Here is a 6,000-nt window from a genome sequence, read left to right as displayed (position 1 = left end):
GGCGGCGCCGCATAGATGACGCGGCCGGCGCCGCATAACGGGCGTCATCCACGCATGCGCGGTTGCCGTCCTCTCTAAGTCCGCCCCGCAAGGTGTCTGACGGATCTTGTGGGGCCGCGGAAGGAAGGTCCTCCTTCAGAGAGGACGGCCCGACGATCGGTGGGCACCAATCGCGGGCCAACGGTGCAGGATCCCCCCTCGCCCCCCCACAGGCCGCCCCCCCCCCCCCCCAGCGTTCACGCACCGCTCACGACGGCAGTGACCAGGTGTGGACGGCGCCGGGGGGAACCCGCCGTTTTGGCCTGGCCGCTCGGCCCATCCGGGCCTCAGAATAGCGGGGGTGCCGGAGAATCGCCATTTTGGGTGTCTCCGGCGATTCTCCGGCCTGCGAAACTCGACGGGGCCGTTCCCGCTGCTTGGGAGAATCGCGGGAGGGCCCGGGAAATTTTGGCGGCCCAGGCGATTCTCCTAAGCAGCGTGGGAGTGGAGAATCGCGCCCCATGTTCCTCAAATGCACTTTTTCCACACTTTCCCGATACAGCTTAATACCTCAATTTATCAATCTGTGGAGAAAATATTCAGCATTCTCAACACTGTGGAATGAAGAATTTACAAGAGTCACAGGCCTTGGGTGAAGGAACTCTCTGAGTTTAGTGCTAAATGGTGGACCCCCTTCCTTATGCCGAGACTGTGACCCACAACAACTCAGGAGTTTGTCCACCAGACCTACTGAGGTTTGCCGCACATTTTCTGTTCCCCGTTGCCGATTGGAGACCAACCGCCCGTATCGCTATTGGACAGCTTGTCCTTCAACAAAATAGCCGCTGGACTGCCTGCCGTTATCGGATGGAGGGCGGGGCCCGGTTACCGGGTGTTGGTTGGAGGGGCGGGGCCCGGTCTCCGGTTGGTGGGGGGGGCGGGGCCCGGTCTCCGGGTGTCGGTTGGCAGGCGGGTTCCGGTCTCCGGGTGTCGGTTGGGGGAGCGGGGCCCGGGTATCGGCTGGGGGGGGGCGGGGCCCGTCGCCGGGTGTCGGTTGGGGAGCGGGGCCCGGGTATCGGATGGGGGCGGGGCCCGGTCTCCGGGTATCGGTTGGGGGGGCGGGGCCCAGGTGTCGGCTGGGGGGGGGCGGGGCCCAGGTGTCGGCTGGGGGGGGGCGGGGCCCAGGTGTCGGCTCGGGGGGGCGGTTGTCGGCTGGGGGGGCGGGGCCCGTCTCCGGGTGTCGGTTGGGGGGGGCGGGCCTGTCGCGCGCAAAGTTTGAACGCACGCATGCGCCGCAGTTTCTTTGGTCGGGAAAACGCGCGCATTTTGGACCGCTGGCTTTGGGATTTTATTTGTTGTGGAACAACAGCGGCTTCCGTGCGAGTTTCTGCGGTTAATTCCCCGGTAAGAGGTGAGGCGAGCAAGAGCGGTCAAGTTGCGCGTGGCTGGGTGCAGACCCGGGGCTGGAATGGGGCTGGAATGGGGGGGATGGGGATTGTGCCTGAAGCCACTTGTGTCTCAGACTGTCACAGGGAAAAAGAGCAACTTGGAGCAACAGCAGCGACTCCTTCACAATGTGTGAGGCGGTTCAATACACAGGTACCAATGGATCTTGAGTAAGCCTCGTGGCGACCTGTCAAATTGTGAAGATTCTGATCCACAAGAAAAGCATTAAAAGGCCGACACATCAAATTTACTGCTCAAACAGTGCATCTCGATCGACATCACAGAATACATTATTTGGGCGTTATGGCATTGCAGTTTGTCGGCGTTGAGTGCTGTGCTTCCAACATTAAAACAGTGGCTACACTATTTTAAAAGAACTTTGTTCATTCTTTAACAAAAAATTTAGAGTACCAAATACATTTTTTCCAATTAAGCGCCAATTTCGCGTGGCTGATCCACCTAGCCTGCACATCTTTGGGTTGTGGGGGCGAAACCCACACAGACACTGGGAGAATGTGCAAACTCCAAATGGACAGTGGGCCGGGATGGAACCTGGGACCTCGGTGCCGTGAGGCAGCAGTGCTCACCACCAGCACCGTGCTGCTCCTAACTTCATTGATTCTAATGTGCTTTAAACATAAACAGTAGTGTGGTCCTTCGCAATTGCTCTGCTACTCAATGAGATCGTGACTGATCTACTTCAGCTCTATTACCCCCACATCCCCTTATTCTCTCCACACATTTGATGTCATGGAAAACTGCTGCTTATGATTTAGCACAGGGCTAAATCGCTGGCTTTGAAAGCAGACCAAGGCAGGCCAGCAGCTCGGTTCAATTCCTGTAACAGCCTCCCCGAACAGGCGCCGGAATGTGGCGACTGGGGGCTTTTCACAGTAATTTCATTTGACGCCTACTTGTGACAATAAGCGATTTTCATTTCAATTGCAGAGTCCTATTCCTGTATTGCCCCTATGTTCACTGACCACCACTGGTTCTCAGTCAAGCAAATTGTTAGTTTTAAAATTCCCATCGTCTTTTCAAATTGCCTCATGGCCTTGGCACTCACTATCTTAAAATCTTCTGACTCCAAAACCCTCTGTGGCTGTGCCTTCTGTTGACACTGCTTAAAAGCCTCTTTGATCAAACTTTTGATCACCTAACCTAATATCTCCTTGTATGGCTCTGTGTCATTTTTTTCCCATAATGTTTCTGTGAAGCACTTTGGGAGGTTTCATTACACTAAAATCACTGCATAAATACAAGTTGCAGTTAGTCCCCAAATATCTATCCAATCAGGTAGCATCTGGAGAGAAACTATTAACATTTTGGGTCATACAGCATCTGTGGAGAGAAACTCGATGCCCATTTCTCGAAGCTTCAACTTCTCCAGCTTTATTTTGTTCTTAATTCAAATTTCCAAAATTTTCAATGTTTTTCTTTTGTGTTGCCTATCCCGATCTTGAATATATTCTATGACCGAGCATCTACAGTTTTCTGAGGTAAAGAATTAGAATCATAGAATTTACAGTGCGGAAGGAGGCCATTCGGCCCAGCGAGTCTGCACCGGCTCTTAGAAAGAGCATCCTACTTAAGTCCACATCTCCACCCTATTCTGTAACCCAGCAACCCCACCTAACTTAAGGGCAATTGATCATGGCCAATCCAACTAACCTGCACATCTTTGGACTGTGGGAGGAAACTGGCGCACCCGGAGGAAACCCAAGGACACGGGGAGAACGTGCAGACTCTGCACAGACAGTGACCCAAGCCGGGAATCGAACCTGAGACCCTGGAGCTGTGAAGCAACTGTGCTAACCACTGTGCTACCTTGCCGGCCATAATTCTGAAGCTTTACAACCTTTTGAGCAAAGCAACTTCTCATTCCTAAATGCCTGACTGCTTATTTTGAGGCTGCGGCCTTGTCCACAGCTAAGGGCAACACTTCCTCAGCACCTACTCTGTCAATCCCCTTTAGGGTTTTATTAGATCTATTCAATTAGATTTTTTTTCATTCATTGGATGTGGGCAGCGCTGGCTGAGTCCATCCCTAATTGCCCTTGAACTGAATGACTCGTGAGATCATTTCAGAGTGTATGGTGGATCTGTAATCGCATGTAGGCCAGACCAGCAAGAATGGCAAAGAACAAAGAACAAAGAAATGTACAGCACAGGAACAGGCCCTTCGGCCCTCCAAGCCCGCGCCGACCATACTGCCCGACTAAACTACAATCTTCTACACTTCCTGGGTCCGTATCCTTCTATTCCCATCCTATTCATATATTTGTCAAGATGCCCCTTAAATGTCCCTATCGTCCCTGCTTCCACTACCTCCTCCGGTAGCGAGTTCCAGGCACCCACTACCCTCTGCGTAAAAAACTTGCCTCGTACATCTACTCTAAACCTTGCCCCTCTCACCTTAAACCTATGCCCCCTAGTAATTGACCCCTCTACCCTGGGGAAAAGCCTCTGACTATCCACTCTGTCTATGCCCCTCATAATTTTGTAGACCTCTATCAGGTCGCCCCTCAACCTCCTTCGTTCCAGAGAGAACAAACCGAGTTTATTCAATCGCTCCTCATAGCTTATGCCCTCCATACCAGGCAACATTCTGGTAAATCTCTTCTGCACCCTCTCTAAAGCCTCCACATCCTTCTGGTAGTGTGGCGACCAGAATTGAACACTATACTCCAAGTGTGGCCTAACTAAGGTTCTATACAGCTGCAACATGACTTGCCAATTCTTATACTCAATGCCCCGTCCAATGAAGGCAAGCATGCCGTATGCCTTCTTGGCAGATTTCCTTCCCGGAAGGACACTAGTGAACCAGCCAGATGGGTTTTTCTAACGATCGGCAATGGTTTCATGGACATCATTAGATTTTTACTATCTGCTGCGGTGGGATTCAAACCTGGATCCCCTGAGCGTTATCCAGGGTTTCTGGAGCACTAGCCCAGCAACAACCCCCCCTACACCAGCACCTTCCCTTAATCACCTCAAGTCCAGTAATAATAAACCTAAAAAACTCAATTTTTCCTTGATGTGGAGAATCCGGCGTTGGATTGGGGTGGGCACAGTAAGAAGTCTTACAATGCCAGGTTAAAGTCCAACAGGTTTGTTTCGAATCAGGTGAATGTGCCCATTTTTCCTTGTAAGATATTCCTCTCCTAGTGCAGCAACTTGTTACTGAGTTCAAAGTGTATATTTAAAATTAGGTGCTAGCTATTCTAACCCCTTGATGTATGTTATAGAGGCATGAATACTTGAACAGTTGATCTGTGACTTAAGCAAACGTAATGTTGTGTGCCTTCAGCAATATTATTTATATATCTGATTAAATTTATTGTTTGCAAAGAGAAATATAGTTTGAGGTAACTAACACAGTACAATATAAGACAGGCAAAGTTGTGGTCAGATGCCACCTTGTGTGCTATATCAGGATTTGATGGACATTTAAAACAAATCTATTCTGTAGGCTTTGCTAGCTTGACCAGTATTTATTGCCCACCCCTGATTGCCCTTGCGATGGTGGTGGTAAGCTGCAGTCCGTGGTGTGTTATGATCACCCGCAGTGCTGTTGGGGAGGAGTTCCAGAATTTTGACCCAGCGACAGTGAAGGAACGTCAATATAGTTCCAAGTCAGGATGGTGTGTGGCTTGGAGGAAACTTATAGGCTGCAGTGCTCCCAAGCATCTGCTGCCCTTGTTCCTCAAGATGGTTGAGGTCACGGATTTGGAAAGTGCTGTTGAAGAAGCCTTGTGAGTTCCTGTAGTGCATCTTGTAGATCGTACACACTGCTGACCTGTTGGTGGTATTATGATCCAAGACCCAGACCCCAACAGTGACTCGGATACTGGGCCAAAACCCCAACGTTTTAGTTTATCTGAAAGACTGGAAAAAATGATTCGCTTGAGGAGTGATTGCATGAAGAAACAGGACTTGGTCATTTTTAAAACAGAACTTTATTATGACTGCAATATTAAACTTTGTTAATTTCACACCCGGAAAGAACAGCTTACAATTTACACCTTAAATTTACTACTCAATTTCCCATTAAACATGAAAAGAAATAAATATACTCAGTCCATCTTACTGGGGGAGAATTATGGACTCAGCATCAGGCAGATCAGAATTCAACTGCCCCTCCAAAGTTTCTCCACCAACTCCCTCTCTCCACAGCTTTCTCCAAAAACTGCCTCTCCCCCACAGTTTCTCAAAATGCCTCTCTGCCTTCCTTGGCTCCACTCAGCAATGACCAAATCTTCCCCAGCTGAAAAATTATCTCTGCAGGCTGCAAACCACTTTGACTCCCCAGGGAGTTTCCCAGTCAAACCACATTCCATTAACCTAGACTGGCAAATACATTCCTTTGTTAATTTCACTGTGTTGCTGCTAAAAGCACACAGGCCCTGCAAAACAGAACTCTTTAAAAAAAAAAGACCATTGCAGTCAAACATGCTCTACCCCAGATTTTTAACCCTTAAATTGCCCAATACTTCGAATCCAATATTCTTTGTCACAGTGGTGAAGGAGGGAGTGACTGTTGAAGCTGGTGGATGGGGTGCATTGTTCTGGATG

The 6,000-nt window shown here is 49.8% G+C and overlaps 1 protein-coding gene across 2 annotated transcripts in view; it reads left to right on the top strand.

The window, feature by feature from the left end:
• The first annotated feature begins 1,228 nt into the window (after positions 1 to 1,228).
• The window catches only part of ncapg2 (non-SMC condensin II complex, subunit G2), a 142,275-nt gene continuing 137,503 nt past the window's right edge, over positions 1,229 to 6,000 (top strand). The window contains exon 1 of one of the 2 annotated variants that reach the window (XM_072508228.1): positions 1,229 to 1,383. The gene's annotated coding sequence lies outside the window, so the exon portion shown is untranslated. Of the gene's footprint in view, positions 1,391 to 6,000 lie in introns of both variants that reach the window. The other variant, XM_072508227.1, reaches the window with a different exon arrangement.

This window comes from Scyliorhinus torazame, chromosome 6 (genome assembly GCF_047496885.1).
Source record: "Scyliorhinus torazame isolate Kashiwa2021f chromosome 6, sScyTor2.1, whole genome shotgun sequence".
In the NCBI taxonomy this organism is placed as follows: Eukaryota; Metazoa; Chordata; class Chondrichthyes; order Carcharhiniformes; family Scyliorhinidae; genus Scyliorhinus; species Scyliorhinus torazame.
The sequence above is the reverse complement of the archived record's forward strand: the minus strand, read 5'-3'. Positions and strand labels throughout refer to the sequence as shown.